The sequence below is a fragment of the Heterocephalus glaber genome, unplaced genomic scaffold, assembly GCF_053883595.1.
Source record: "Heterocephalus glaber isolate CG9 unplaced genomic scaffold, H.glaber_assembly_v1.0 deba00001600, whole genome shotgun sequence".
NCBI lineage: Eukaryota > Metazoa > Chordata > Mammalia > Rodentia > Bathyergidae > Heterocephalus > Heterocephalus glaber.
This window is the reverse complement of record NW_028258372.1, coordinates 17312061-17327272: the sequence shown is the minus strand read 5'-3', so window position 1 is coordinate 17327272 and position 15212 is coordinate 17312061. Positions and strand designations below refer to the sequence as shown.

The 15212-nt window shown below is 38.4% G+C and overlaps 1 protein-coding gene across 9 annotated transcripts in view; it reads left to right on the top strand.

Moving 5' to 3' along the window:
- Positions 1–12093: 12093 nt before the first annotated feature.
- Positions 12094–15212, top strand: part of LOC101724563 (transmembrane epididymal protein 1A) — a 35855-nt gene continuing 32736 nt past the window's right edge. The window contains exon 1 of one of the 9 annotated variants that reach the window (XR_002397822.2): positions 12094–13832. The gene's annotated coding sequence lies outside the window, so the exon portion shown is untranslated. The remainder of the gene's footprint in view (positions 13833–15212) is intronic. The other 8 variants (XR_002397817.2, XR_002397821.2, XR_002397823.2 and 5 more) reach the window with 8 other exon arrangements.

Here is a 15212-nt window from a genome sequence, read left to right as displayed (position 1 = left end):
CGACTGGGGCGGGGGACTGTTAGCGCCTGCAGGGATTACCTCCTCTGAGCCGGGAGAGGTGGCACAGGGGCCGGGAGCAGCGGTGGGGATGGTGACCCAAAAGTCCTTTCCTGTGGGCTGGGAGCAGGGGGAGGCATGGTAACCAGGAAGCCCCTTCCTCTGGACCAGGAGCAGTGGGACGACAGCTCAGAAGCCCCTACCTCTGGGCCAGGAACAGCAGGACTCAGTACCTTGGTCTGGTGATCTGGTGTTCTCTGCATCTTTGTAGTGTGGAACCAGGTGGCTGCCTGTCTGCAGCAGGGTGATTCAGTGTCTTCTGTGTGACTCAGGACCTCGGTAGGGTGTGCACAGACCTTCCTGTGTGCAGCGGGCTGATTAGGCGTATTCTGCACGACTGGGGACCTCGGTAGGGCGTGGGCAGACCTGCCTGTCTGCAGCGGGGTGATTAGGCGTGTTCTGTGCGACTCAGGACCTCCCATTTTTATATTTTCTTGAGACAAATGTTTGTCCAAGCCATTTGCTAAATGTTTAATTAGCTTTTTTTTCTGCTGAGTGTTTTGAGTTTCTTATATATTCTGGAATTAATCCCTTGTCAAATTAATCAGTTTTCAGATATTCTTCTCCCATTCTATTGGTTGTCCAATCACTCTGTTGATTATTTTACTATTCAGAAGTGTTTTAGTTGCAGTTATTAATTTTTGCTTCTGAGGTCATATCTAAAACATCTTTCCCCAGATCAATCTCCCAAGTCATTTCCCCTGTATTTTCTTCTGGTGGTTGCATAGTTTCAGGTCTTTGACCCATTTTGAGTAGATTTTTGCTTATGTGAGAGAGAGCAATCTAATTTTTTTCTTTTTATATATAGAGATACAGTTGTCCCAGCACTTTCTATTAAAGAGTTTACTTTCTCCAGTGTGTATTCTTGCTTCTTTGTCAAAAATCAATTGGGTCTAAATATGTGGATTTATTCTCTATTCTCTATTTCCATTGGTATTTGTGTCTGTTTCTATGCCATTATCATGTTGTTTTGGTTACTGTATTTTGATGTCAGGTATTATAATGCTTCCAGCTTTGTTCTTTTTTGTCAGGATTTCCTTGGCTATTCAGGGTCTTTTTGTGATTCCATAGAAATTTTAGGAGTTTTTTTTTTCTATTTCCATAAAGAATGTCATTGATATTTTGGTAAGAATTGCATTGAATCTGTAGTTTGATTTGGGTAATATGGAAATGTTGACTATTCTTCCAATCCATGAACACGGGTTGTCTTTCCATTGTGTGTGTGTGTATGTGTGTGTGTGTGTGTGTGTCCGTCCTCTTTAATTTCTTTCATTAGTGTTTTGTAGTTTTCATTGTAGAGATCATTCATTTTCTTGGTTAAATTTGTCCCTAAGCATTTTACTCATGTTTTGCAGCCATTGTGAATGTGATTTCTCTCTTGGTTCTCTTCTCAGCAATCTCATTTTATTGTATAGGAAAAATAGTGATTTTTTTTATATGTTGGTTTTGTATCCTGAAACCTTACTGAATTTATTTGTCAGCTCTTTCTTTTTGGGTGAAGTCTTCAAGTTTTTCTACATATAAAATTATATCATCTGAAAACAGTGATAATTTGACCTCTTTCTTTCCTATTAGGCAGTATTTGGGGGGGGGGGGGGGAGTACCGGGGATCCAACTCAAGACCTTGTGCTTGGTAGGCAGGCGGCAGAACCACTGAGCTAAATCCCTGGCCCTTTTCTTTCCTATTAGGATGCCCTTTATTTATAGATCTTATCTTATTGCTCGAATTAAGACTTTTGATATTATATTAAGTAAGAATGAATTCTTGTCTTGTTCCTCACTTTAGAGGAAACAATTTCCCTTTCAGAAGAATATAGGTAATGGATTTGTCATATACATACCGTATTGTGTTGAGGTACATTCTATCTATACCTAATTTTTGAGGTTTGTTTTTTTTTTTATTATGAAGGCATGTAGAATTTTATTGAATGCTTCTTCTGCATCTATTGAGATGATCAGGCAGTTTTTATCTTTCATCTTATTGATGTGATGTATTTTATCGATTTGCATATGTTAAAACATTCTTGCATCCCTGGCATAAATCCCACTTTAAAGAAATGGTACTGGGACTTGAACAAAGGGGCTTCACACTGAACTATATCCTCAGCACTTTTTATATAATCTTTAAAATGTTTAAGACAAGATCTCATGAAGTCATGAAGTTGCCCAGGTTGAGTTTGAGCTTTTGATCCTCCTGTCTTAGCCTCCCAGAAGGCTGTGATTATAGGCATGCACCACCATGCCCAGCCATAAATCTTACTTAATTTTCATTTTTAAATGCTGTTGGATTCACCTTGCTAGATTTTGTTAAGAATTTTTTTCTCTGTGTTCACCAGACAAATTGGTTTGTATGTTTTCATCTTTTTGTAATGTCCTTGCCCGGTTTGAGTATCAGAGTACTGCCTTATAGAATGAATTCAGAAGTGTTGCTTCCCTTTAAATACTCTGGAATGGTTTCAGAAGAATTAGTGCTAGTTCTCTAAAGCTTTAGTAAAACTCAGGAGTGAAAGCATCCAATCCTGAGCTTTACTTTGTTGAGAAAATTTTCATTACTAATTTAATTTTATTACATGTTATTGTCTCCTCATGTTTTCTATATCCTCATGGTTCAATTTTGGTAGAGTCTGTTTCCAGAAGTTTATAATTTTCTTCTGTATTTTCCAATTTCATGTATAGTTATTCATGATAGTCCCTAATAGTGGTTTGTATTTCTGTGGTATCAATTGTAAATGTCTACTTGATTTTACTTTTTTGGATCTTGTCTTTTTTTCTTGGTTCTGAATAATCATCTATCTGCTCTGTATAGGAAATCTCTGTATATCTTGTGGGCCATCTTTATGTGATAGCACTCTCAGTGTGCAAGAGGAAATGTTAGAGAGTCACAGCAATACCACTGAGCCCTCACTCTCACCCAAGTATCTACCCATCTCATCCAGATATTTCCCACACCTGCTTAATACAGTGTCCTCCTTAATGCTCTAGGATACTAGAAGTTCAAGGTTGAAAGTGACAGTTGTACCCCACATAACATCCCATCTGGGATGCTCATGCCCCTGCCTTGGCTTAGTATCGAGGTCCTGTATTGTCCATTGAAACATGAGCATCCAGATCTCTAGACTTTGAAGATAGGAATCACCCATTATAAATTAGACTCTGTCCACAGTACCTGAGAAGGAAGCCAAGTATGATGAATGATTAGCAGAATGGCCTGACAGCTCCAGAGTCTGTGGACATGAGGCCCTGGTAAGCTATTTTATGGGGGAAAATTCAGATTGACCCTGGTCAATACCATTTGTACTACATTAGGAGATACTAGAGTGAGCAAGAAGGTCCTCCAGAATTCACTCAATATGAATTTACTAAATGCAATGGTATACTCTTGTCCTCATGGAGCCTACAATATAGCTAAAAGTATATACACACAAGATATACAAATATGCTTTAATAATTAAAGAACTCTTTAGAATTTGAGTATATGATGATTTATATAGAGAGTGCATTTTAGAGGATTTTAATAGCAATAGTTGTACATGGGAGAGAAAGCTAGTCAGAATCATCCCTACACATCATGTAAAACTTCAGGGGGAAGTTTTAGTGTAAGTTTCTTTCAAAAGATCTGTTTTTGTTTGGTTGCCTAGGTTGTCATCATTGTCATCGTCATCATTGTCATTGTCATCATCATCATAATCATCTCCGTCAGTATTTATAACTCATATTGTTTTGTTTGGAAATAACTCCAGAAGAGGGAAGACTAGCTATTTGGCCAGGGACTTGGAGAGTCAGAGGTGAAGTTTCTGTGCAAAATCAGTCCAAGATCAAGGTCTAAGCCTCAACTGGCCAGACTTTTCTTAGTAGTTCAAATAGGTATGTAAGAGATATTTTGGTTGCAACTCTAGAACCCTCTCCACCTTTACTCATCCTCCTCTATGCCTCAGGAGGCTGTGCTGTATGGATGGCAATAATGACCTTTTTCACTCTGTAGCTCATGATTGGGATTACTAATGGAGACTGGTGAGCAGGAAGAAATTGACTCTGATGTATTCATTCCTGGGTTCCCTGCCTACTGGGTCATGGTAGGTTGGTTCCATCATGTACAGAAGGTCATAGCTCTGTGCTGAAACTGCCTCTCTGGGTCTGATAAATACATTCCCCTGGGCCCTCAGATCTGGGTGTAGTTAATAGCTCTTCACAGTTATTAAATTTTCAGTGGTTTTAGCACTGTTGCCAGCATTGCTTTAAATGGTTCCTTTAGTTAACACACTTAATAATTTTACCACATTTGAGTATATAACTTTGAATCAATGAATGATACTGTAACATATTAAGAATGGTCTCAGAGGTGACCTTTAAGATGCAATTCTGGGTCTAGATTGCTCATACATTTGAGAAATGCATGGATAGTCTCCTTGCCAGAGAAAATGGGACATTTAATTTTTAGCATACATTGGCATACACGTGGAAGATAAAGAAGGGAGAAGTTACTTTGGCGAATTGATGATATGGTGGCAATGGTGATTATAAAAAATTTGGGCATGCTGGGCATAGTGGTACATGCCTGTAATCCCAGCACTCAAGGGGCTGAGGGAGGAGGATTGCCATGAATTCAAGGCCAGACTGGGTTACATGGTGAGTTCAAGGTCTGCCTGAATTACATAGTGAGACCCTGTCCAGAAAAATAAAAAAGGTAACAACAAAAAAATTAGGAAGTCTGCTGACTCTTTTTGGTTTCCCTAAAGCAGTGGGGCCCAATAGGGTTGCCACTAACCATGTGAGGCTGTTTACATTAAAATTAAAAATTAAAAAAATAATTCAAGCCAGATGTGATGGCACTCACCTGTAATGCCAGCACTTTGGGAGGCTGAAGCAGCAAGATCATGTGCTTGAGCCCAGCTTAGGCAATTTAACAATCTAGCAAGACACTGTCTCAAAAATTAAAAAAAAAAAAAAAAGAGACTGGGAGAATAGCTCAGTGTGAAGGCCCTAGGTTCAATCTTCATTACTACAACAACAATAACAATTCAGTTCTTTAGTTACAGTTAATTGCTCAGTAGCCACATGTGGTTACTCTATTTTAGTACACCATAGATGTAGAATATTTTCATCATTGCAGAGAGCTGTATTGAAGAATGCTGTCCAAGAAGGTGGTGTGCAGAGTGAAAAGAAAAACAACGAAGGCCTTTAAATGCTCAATTCAAAAGAAGTGTGGAAAATGGAAAACCATTGAAGCCTGTCTTAAAGACATTACTGGTTTATTATAGTTGCAGGGCAATCAATGATAAAGAATCTTGTCAAGCGTTATACTTTGTGAGTTGTGGAGTGGTAGAGCTGGAAAAGTAGAAGTGCTTGTCCCTGCCAGTCTCAAATGTTGGGCTTGGAGGAGAGTTACCATCCCTTCTGACCCCACTCTGGGTGCATCCTATAGTTTTTTTATTCATGAAGTTTATTGGTACATTTTAGGTATACATTATGATCACATTCACCATTGGGAATTTGTAGCTGTACATGATATAACTTAGTTCTTGTATTTTCCCCATTCTCCTTCCTGTGTGCCCTCAAGCATTCTACATACAATCTCTTCCAGCAGATGTAGTGTTTCTGTTTTAATATTTAGATCTTGATCCATTTAGATTTTAGGTTAGTGCATGGTGAACGATATGGGACTAGTTTCAATCTTTGGCATGTGGAAAACCAGTTTTTCCAGCACTACTTATTAAAGAGGCTATCTTTCCTCCAGTGAGGATGTTTGGGTCCTTTGTCAAAGATGAGGTGGCTGAGTGTCTGGAGTTGTTTCTGCATCTTTTAATCTGTTCCACTAGTCCTCAGGTCTGTTTCTTTGCCAGTGTCATGCTGTTTCTATAATAGTAGATTTATAGTATAGTTTCATGTTGGGGATGGTGATACCCCGCCTTGTCTTTGTTGCCTAGAATTGTTTTCACTATTCTAGGTCTCTTCTGAATGAATTCAAATGAATTCAAATGATTTCAAAATTCAAATGAATTTTTGATTGTTTTCTCTAGTTCTGTGAAATATGCTGTTGGAATTTCAATCAGGATTGCATTGAATCTATATAGCAGTTTTGGAAGTATGGCCATTTTCACTATATTGGTTCTTCCTATCCAGGAGCAAGGGATATCTTTCCATTTTCTGATATCCTCTTCAATCTCTTTTTTTCAGAGTGCTATAGTATTTAGAGTAGAGGTCTTTTACTTCCTTTGTTAGACTGATTTCTAGGTATCCCATTTTTGGGGATGCTACTGTGAAAGGAATTGTTTTTCCAGTTCCTCTCTCAATGAGTCTGTTGTTCATGTACAGGAAGGCTACTGAGTGTTGACCTTGTATCCAGCTACTTTTCTGAATGTGGTTATTAAGTCTAGAAGATTTTTTGGTGGCGTTCTTGGGGTCTTCTTTATAGAGTATCATGTCATCCACAAGTAATGACAATTTAACTTCTTCATTTCCTATCTTTATTCCTTTTATTTCTTTCTCTTGTCTAATTGCTGTGGCTAATGTTTCCAGAACTATATTGAACAGGAGTGGTGATAGTGGACATCCTTGTTGTGTTCATTTTAGAGTGAAAGATTTCAGTTTTTGACCATTTAGTCAAATGTTGGCTTTCATAAATGGCTTTTATCAGGTTGAGATAAAGCCGGTCTATTCCAATTTTCTATAGGGTTTTTATCATGAATGGGTGTTGGATTTTGTCAGACATTTTGTCTGTATCTATTGAGATGATCATATGGTTTTTGTCCTTGGCTCTGTTAATATAGCGTATTACATTTATTGATTTGAATGTGTTGAACCAGCCTTGCATCCCTGGGATGAATCCTACTTGGTCAGGGATTATGATCATCTTGATGATCTTCTGCATTCTGTCAATATCTTATTGAGGATTTTTGTGTCTATGTTCATTATGGAAACTGGACTGTAGTACTCTTTTTTGGTTGGGTGTTTCTCTGCTTTGGGGATCAAGGTGATGCTTGCTTCCAGCAATGAATTTGGGAGTGTTGCTTCCCTTTCAATTTCATTGAAGAGTTTAAATACTAGTAATTCTTCTCTAAATGTCTTGTAGAATTCAGCAGTGAAGCCATCAGGACCTGGGGTTTTCTTTGTTGGTAAGTTTTTAATTACATTTTTAGTTTCATCATTTAATATTGGGTTGTTTAGAATTTTTAGATCTTCTTTGTCCAACTTTGGTAATTCATACATATCTAGAAATCTGTCCATTTCTATGTTTTCCATCTTATTGGAGTTCAGGTTCTCAAAGCAGGTATTGATCCTCTGGATTTCTTTTTTTTTTTTTAATTAATTTTCTTGGTACCTTTAAGTTATACAATAGAATGACATTCATCATTGGAACTTTGTACCTTTACATAATTCATCTTGGTTCTTATTTTTTCCCCAATCCCCTGCCCTCCCTTCAACCCCTCCACCCCTCCCTATCTACAAAGACTTTGTTTCCATTTTTTCTTTTTCTCATATTATTCCATTCCCTCTTTTCTTTTCTCTTACCCCTCCTACTTCCCCTTCCCACTGCACCTTTTCCTATTTCACATTGTCTATTATATCTTTTAGTCCTTGTTTACACTTTCAGTTTCTCACACTAGAGAAACTATTTGGTATTTACACATGTGTACTCATTATTTCACTTAAGAGTATTGCCTCAATGTGCATCCATTTAGCTATAAACGTCTCCAGTTTTTCATTCTTCGTGGCTGAGTAATACTCCATTTTATTAAAAAACCTACATTTTCTTTATCCAGTCTCTAGTTGATGGGCAATTGGGTTGCTTCCAAGTTTTAGCTATCACAAACTGTGTTGCTATGAACATGGGTGCACATATATCACTGTGATAAGATACTTTTAATACTTTGGGGGAAGATACCCAGCAGGGGAATAGCTGGGTCAAATGGGGCTTCCAATCCTAGTTCTTTGAGGTATCTCTACACTGATTGCCACAGTGGTTGCACCAGTCAATACTCCTACCAGTGGTGGAGAAGGGTTCCTCTTTCCCCACAGACCCACTAGCATTTGTTATTGGTTGATTTCATGATCCCAGCCATTCTTTCTGGAGTGAGATGGAATCTCAGCATTGTTTTCATTTGCATCTCTCCAATGACCAGTAATGTTGAACATGTTTTCATGTTTCTTTGCTATTTCTACTTTGAGAAATGTCTGTTCATTTCAGATGCAGATTTTTGCATTGGGTCTTTAAATTTGGGAGGTATGATTTTTTTAAGTTCTTTATAGGTTCTAGATAGTAGACCTTTATCTGAGAGACAGCTGGTGAAAATTTTTTCCCACTTTGCGGGTTGTCTCTTCACACTTGGTTGTTTCTCTTGCTGTGCAGAAGCTTTTTAATAAGAATAAACCCCACTTGTTGATTGTGCTAGTTCACGGGCAATTAAGGTTTTGTACATAAAATCTTTTCCTACACCAGTGTCTTCAAGAGTTCTACCTAACCTCTGTTCCATCCTGTTCATTGTTTCTGTTTTAATATTTAGTTATTTAATCCATTTGGATTTTAGTTTAGTGCATGGTGAGAGATACAGGTCTAGTTTTTATTTTATTTTATTTTATTGGTACATTTTAGGTATACAATATAAAAACATTCATCATTGGAAATTTGCACTTTTACATAATCTCTCTTGGTTCTTATTTTTTTCCCCTTGCCCTGCCCTCCCTTCAAGCCCTCCATCCCTCCCTATTGGTCTAGTTTTAATCTTTGGCAAGTTGAAACCCAATTTTTCCAGTACCATTTATTAGAGAGGCTATCTTTCCTCCAGTGAGGGTGGTTGGCTCCTTTGTTGAAGATGAGGTGGCTGAGTGTGTCTGGAGTTGTTTCTGCATCTTTTAATCTATTCCACTGGTCCTCAGGTCTGTTTCTTTACCAGTACCATGCTGTTTTTATCACAGTAGCTTTGTAGTATAGTTTCAAGTTGGGAATTGTCATACCCCCTACCTTGTCTTTATTGCCTAGAATTGCTTTTGCTATTCTAGGTTGCTTCTTGTTCCAAACGAATTTTTGGATTGTTTTCTCAAGGTCTATGAAGTATGCTGCTGGGATTTCAATTGGGATTGCATGGAATCTATATAGCAGTTTTAGAAGTATGGCCATTTTCACTATGTTAATTCTTCCTACCCAGTGGCAAGGGATGTCTTTCCATTTTCTGATATCCTCTTCAATCTCTTTTTTTCAGAGTGCTATAGTTTTCAGAGATGAGGTCTTTGATTTCTTTTGTTAGGTTGATTCCTAGGTATTTAAGTTTTTTTGGATGCTATTGTGAAAGGAATTGATTGCCCCATTTCTCTCTCAGTGAGTCTTTTTTTCATGTACAGAAAAGCTATTGATTTTTGCATGTTGACCTTGTATCCAGCTACTTTACTGAACTTGGCTATTATGTGTAGAAGACTTTTGGTGGTGTTCTTGGGGTCTTCTGTATAGAGTATCATGTCATCTGCAAATAATGACAATTTGACTTCTTCATTTCCTATCTTCATTCCTTTTATTTCTTTCTCTTGTCTAATTGCTGTGGCTAATGCATCTAAAACTATATTGAACAGGAGTGGTGATAGTGGACATCCTTGTCTTGTTCCTCATTGTATTGTGAAGCATTTCAGTTTTTGACCCTTTAGTATGATATTGGCTGTTGGTTTTTCATAGATGGCTTTTATCAGATTAAGGGAGAGACCATCTATTCCAATTTCTTGGAGAGTTTTTATTATAAATGTGTGTTAGATTTTGTCAAATTCTTTTTCTGCATCTATTGAGATGATCATATGGTTTTTGTCCTTGGCTCCATTAATATAGTGTATCACATTTATTGATTTGGGTATGTTGAACCATCCCTGCATCCCTGGGATGAATCCCCCTTGGTCAGGGTGTATGATCTTCTTGATGATCTTCTGCATTCTATTTACCAGTATCTTATTAGGGATTTTTGCATCTATGTTCATTAGTGAGCTTGTCCTATAGTTCTGTTTTTCTGTTGGGTCTTTCTCTGCTTTGGGAATCAAGTAGATCCAGGAATGAATTTGGGAGTATTGCTTCCCTTTCAATTTCATTGAAGAGTTTAAATAGTAGTGGCAGTAGTTCCTCTCTAAATGTCTTGTAGAATTCAGCAGTGAAGCCATCACGACCTGAGCTTTTCTTAGTTGGTAAGTTTTTAATTATGTTTTCAATTTCATTGATTGATATTGGGTCATTTAGAATTTTTAGGTCTTCTTCTTTCAACTTTGGTAATTCACACATATCTAGGAATCTGTCCATTCCTTCTGTATTTTCCATCTTATTGGAGTATAGGTTCTTGAAGTAGGTATTGATGATCCTCTGGATTTCTGCTGGATCTGTTGTAATTTCACCCTTTTCATGCCTAATTGCATGGATTTGGGTCTTTCCTTTTTTTTGATAAGGTTGGCTAAGGTTTTGTCAATTTTGTTGATTCTTTCGAAGAACCAACTCTTTGCTTCAATTGATTTTTTTTCTATCATTCTCTTTGTCTCCTTTGTATTGATTTCTGCTCTGATCATTATAATTTACTCCCTTGTATAAGCTTTAGGTTTATCTTACCCTTCTTTTTCTAGTATCTTGAGGTTCATCATTAGATTGTTTATTTGAGCTTGCTCTGTTTTCCTAATATGAGTATTCACTGCTATGAATTTCCCTCATAAGACTGCTTTTATTGTGTTCCATAAATTCTGGTATGTTGTATTGGCATTGTCATTTAATTGTAGAAACTTTCTAATTTCTTCTTTAATTTCCTCTGTGACCCATTGGTTGTTCAAGAGTGTGTTATTCAATTCCTGTGTGTTTATGAAGTTCTTGTGGTTTCTTTGGCTATTGATCTCCAATTCCATTGTACTATGATCTGATAATATACAGGGGAAAACGTTAGTTCTTTTGCATTTACTTAAACATGTTCTATGAGCTAGTATGTCATCTGTTTTGGAGAATGAGCTGTGTGCAGCTGAGAAGAATGTGTATTCTGCTTTTGTGAGGTAGAACACTCTGTAAACATTTATTAAATCCATTTGTTCAAGAGTTTGATTGAGTTCTAGTATTTCATTGTTTATTGTTTTGTCTAGTTGATCTGTCTATTTGTGACAGTGAAGTATTGCGGTCCCCCACTACTATTTTTTTTCCAGTATGAGGGATCAAGGTCAGGACCTTGTGCTTGTGTGGCAGGCATGACACCACTGAGCTAAATCCCTGGCCCTCCCACTACTATTGTATTAGTGCTTCTTTGATTTTTCGTGCCCATTAGTATTTTTTTTATGTAGTTGGGTGCATTAGTTTTTGGTGAATATATATTTATGAATGTCATCTCTTCCTCTTGTATTATTCCCTTTACAAGGATATAGTGACCTTTCTCTTAATTAGTCTTGGTTTGAAATCCACTTTATCCAGAAAATTGTATAGCTACCCCTATTTTCTTTCAGGTTCCTGTCACATGGAGTATTGTTTTTCATCCTTTGACTTTCAGTCTATGAATTTCTTTTTGAATTAAGTGTGTTTCTTTTATTCAGCATATTGTTAGATCTTGCTTCTTGACCCATTCTATTTCTTTTGATTGGTGAATTGAGAACATTAACATTGATGGTCATAACTGATATGTATTGATTTATCCTTGTCATGATCTTTTCCTGTTGTTGGATTTTTCCCCCCCTTTGCATTTAATTTATTGCCTTGACTGATGGATTCATTCCACTTGGCTTCATGGAGTTGTGACCCTCATTGTCTGTTGCTAGAATATTGTTTAGAATTTTTCAGAGTGCTGATTTGGTATTTATGAAGTTCCTCAGATGTTCTTTGTTGTGAAAGTTTCTTATTCTTCATCAATTGTGAAAGACAGTTTTGCAGCATACATCAATCTGGGTTGAAGAATGTTTTTGTTTTAGGCTTCAACTATTTCTCTCCAGGCTTTCCTTGAGGGTTTGTGTGGAAAAATCTGCTGTGATTCTAATGGACTTTCTTTTGTATGTGATTTGTTTCTTTTATTTTAATTTTAATTTTATTTTATTTTTTTGGTACTGGGGATCGAACTCAGGTCCTTGTGCTTGCAAGGCAGGCGGTGGAACCACTGAGCTAAATCCCCAGCCCCAATTTGTTTCTTTTATCTAACTGCTTTTAATATTTTGTTCTTGTGTTGGATTTCTGGAATCTTTTTTTTTCCAAGTTCTTTTATTGGTACATTTTAGGTATACAATACGTTTACATTTATCATTGGGTGTTTGTACCTGTACATCATGTATCTTGATTCTTATTTCTTCCCCATTACCTGTGCACCCTTCACCCCCTCCACCCTTCCCTATTTATGGAATCTTGAGTATTATATGCCTAGGTGTAGATTTTTTTTTGATCATGGCTATTTGGAATTCTATGTGCCTAACTTATCTTTATGTCAAATTCTTTTTTCCTGTTTGGGAAGTTTTCTGTAATTACTTCTGTGAAAAGTTTATGTCTTTTATGCATCTCCAACTCCTTCAATGACTCCAATCAATCTTAAATTATTCTTTCTTGCATCATCTGGTGGCTGTTGGATTTATTTCTCATGATCCCTTCCTATTTTTAAGAAGTCTTTCTTTTCACGTTCGCTAACCACCATCCTGTCTTCTATATCTGAAATTCTGTCCTCACATTCATTTATTCTGCTGTGGAAACATTCGGTGGAATTTTAAATTTCTTGGATATCTGGTTGGATGTGTTTTATGTTTCCCAATTCTTTCCTATGTTGGGTATTCATGGATTCTCTCATTTTCCTCAGCTCTTCTATTTTTTTTATCTGTATCTGCTCTAGAGTTATTAATCATGTCTTTTATTATGGTTACCATCTCTGCTGTTATCTGAGAAATTATTTCTGATTTCATTTTTTCCAGACCCTCTTTTATTACTTACCTTGTTAGCAGTTCAGGGAGTCCAGGTGGTTGGCTTTCAGATTGTTTTATCTTGTTGCTCTCTGGATTTGCTTTTGGTGATCTGGAAGTCTGGGTTTGCATCTTGTTTAGATATCTTCTCATTTCTGTTGTTTTTAATGTTTTTGGTTTAATTCCTGGCTTGATGCTTGTATATTGTTTATTGCTAGTATCTTTATTGGCAGTATTTAGAACCCTCAGGGAATGACTGCTTCTTAAAGGTGTCTTTCAGGTATAGCTGGTGTTTGGGTTTTGAGGGGGTTTTTTTTGGTACCGGGAATCAAACTCAGGACCTTTCACTTACAAGGCAGGTACTGGAACCACTGAGCTAAATCCCCAGCTGCAGCTTTTGAGTTTTTCATGACCCTTAGGCAATCTCAATCTCAGTATACTGTGGGGAGCGGTGTCAGCCAAAAAGCTTCATTTTAATTTTACCCTTTGTTATAAATGGCCAGGAGACTATGTAATGGGGAACCGTGTCTCTCCACTAACTCCGATGTTTCCCTTTAGAGTTTGCCCTAGTAACAAGGTGAACCTTCTGTAACCCCAGGAAACAAAGTAGCCCATGAGGGCGAGGAGTGTCTAGAAAACGAGCAACAAATGAAGCAGGTGTTTTGGATAAAGGTCATGGTTAATGACCTAACTCACTGAGTGTATAAAAGAGAGGTGAAAATAAACTTGCTTGCTCGGTCTTGGGAGCCCTCCTGACACTGTCTCCTCTCTTGATTTTTTCCTCAGTCCTCCTTTCCCCCATTCAGGAACTGTTCGACTGGTGACGGCTGGTCCGTCACAGGTGGCACCCGAACAGGGACCTGAATACGAGGGATACCAGAGTGAAGGACGCCGCAGGAATACGAGGGCGCTCGGTAAGTGACGGGCGGCGATAATACTCGGGAGAGTATGGGGCAAGGCAGTAGCAGGGCGCTGTTCGCTCAAACGCTTAAAAATACGTTACAGGCCTGAGGTGCGCGCGTCGGGCATCAACAGCTCTGTGCTTTTTTTAGAGTTTGTTGAAAAAGTCTGCTCCTGGTTCCCCACGGAGGGAACTGTTAGTTTAAAATTATGGAATAAGGTAGGAAAGAAATTGCAGGATTATTATGCCGGCCACGGGCCATCCAAGGTGCCTGTGGATGCCTTTAGTCTATGGACTCTCATACGCGATAGTTTAGATCCACGGCACGAAAGCTTTAAGATGCCAGAATATGCAGAAGAAAAGAAGGAGGAAGATTGCCGTCCCCTGTCCACTAATCCCTTTTTGAATGAGGGCCCTTCTGCCCCTCCAAATGTTGATCCTTCAGATGAGGAAGTTTTAGATGATCGTTGGCCTCTTCCCGCTGTGGTTGCTTTGGCAGCACAGGAGGAAGATGACAAATCTTTACCTATGGAAGGAAATGATAAAGATAAAAGATGGGATATGGAACTAGAAAATCTTAAAAAGGAAATGGAACAAATGAGACAGAAGTTTGAGGGGATGTTATCAGGAGGACTGCCTCCCGGCGTCGTTCGTTGCCTGCCGGAGGCGTTTTTGTCCCAGGAAAATAGAGAACCTGAAACTTTTCAAGGGAATAAAGAGCTTTCCCCCCTGCAGCAAATTTTGGCTGAAGGAGGTGATCGCTGGGAAATAATCCCAGGCTTTCCATATATCATCAACAGTAGGGCCTTTCCTGTGATACAACGATATGATAATCAGGATAATTTAATGGAGGCTAATTATCGCCCCCTTGCTTTTAAACAATTAAAGGAACGAAAAGGGGCCTGCTCTCAGTATGGCCCCAATGCCCCTTTTACACAAGCTCTGATAGATACACTCACCTCGTTTGATGTTTTCTTACCGGAGGATTGGAAGCAACTTGCTCGAGCCTGTCTGTCAGGCGGAGACTATTTGTTGTGGAAAACTGATTTTGGGGAACAATGTCGGAAAGCAGCTGAGATAAATGCTGCGAATGGGATCAATTTTACCTTTGACATGCTGGCCGGGGAAGGACAGTTTCGCACCATTGGAGCCCAAGCCAAACTCCGCCGGGAGGCACTTATTCAATCCAATGCTGCGGCTAAACATGCTTGGCGCAAAATTCCCCCTTCCGGCCAGCACGCAGAGGAGTTGTCTAAGATAAAAGGCTGATGAACCTTTTCAAGATTTTGTCGATCGCCTTATGCAAACGATTACACGGTTGTTAGGAGAATCAGATGCTAGTGCTATGCTCCTTAAACAATTGGCCTTTGAAAATGCTAATGCCCCCTGCCAG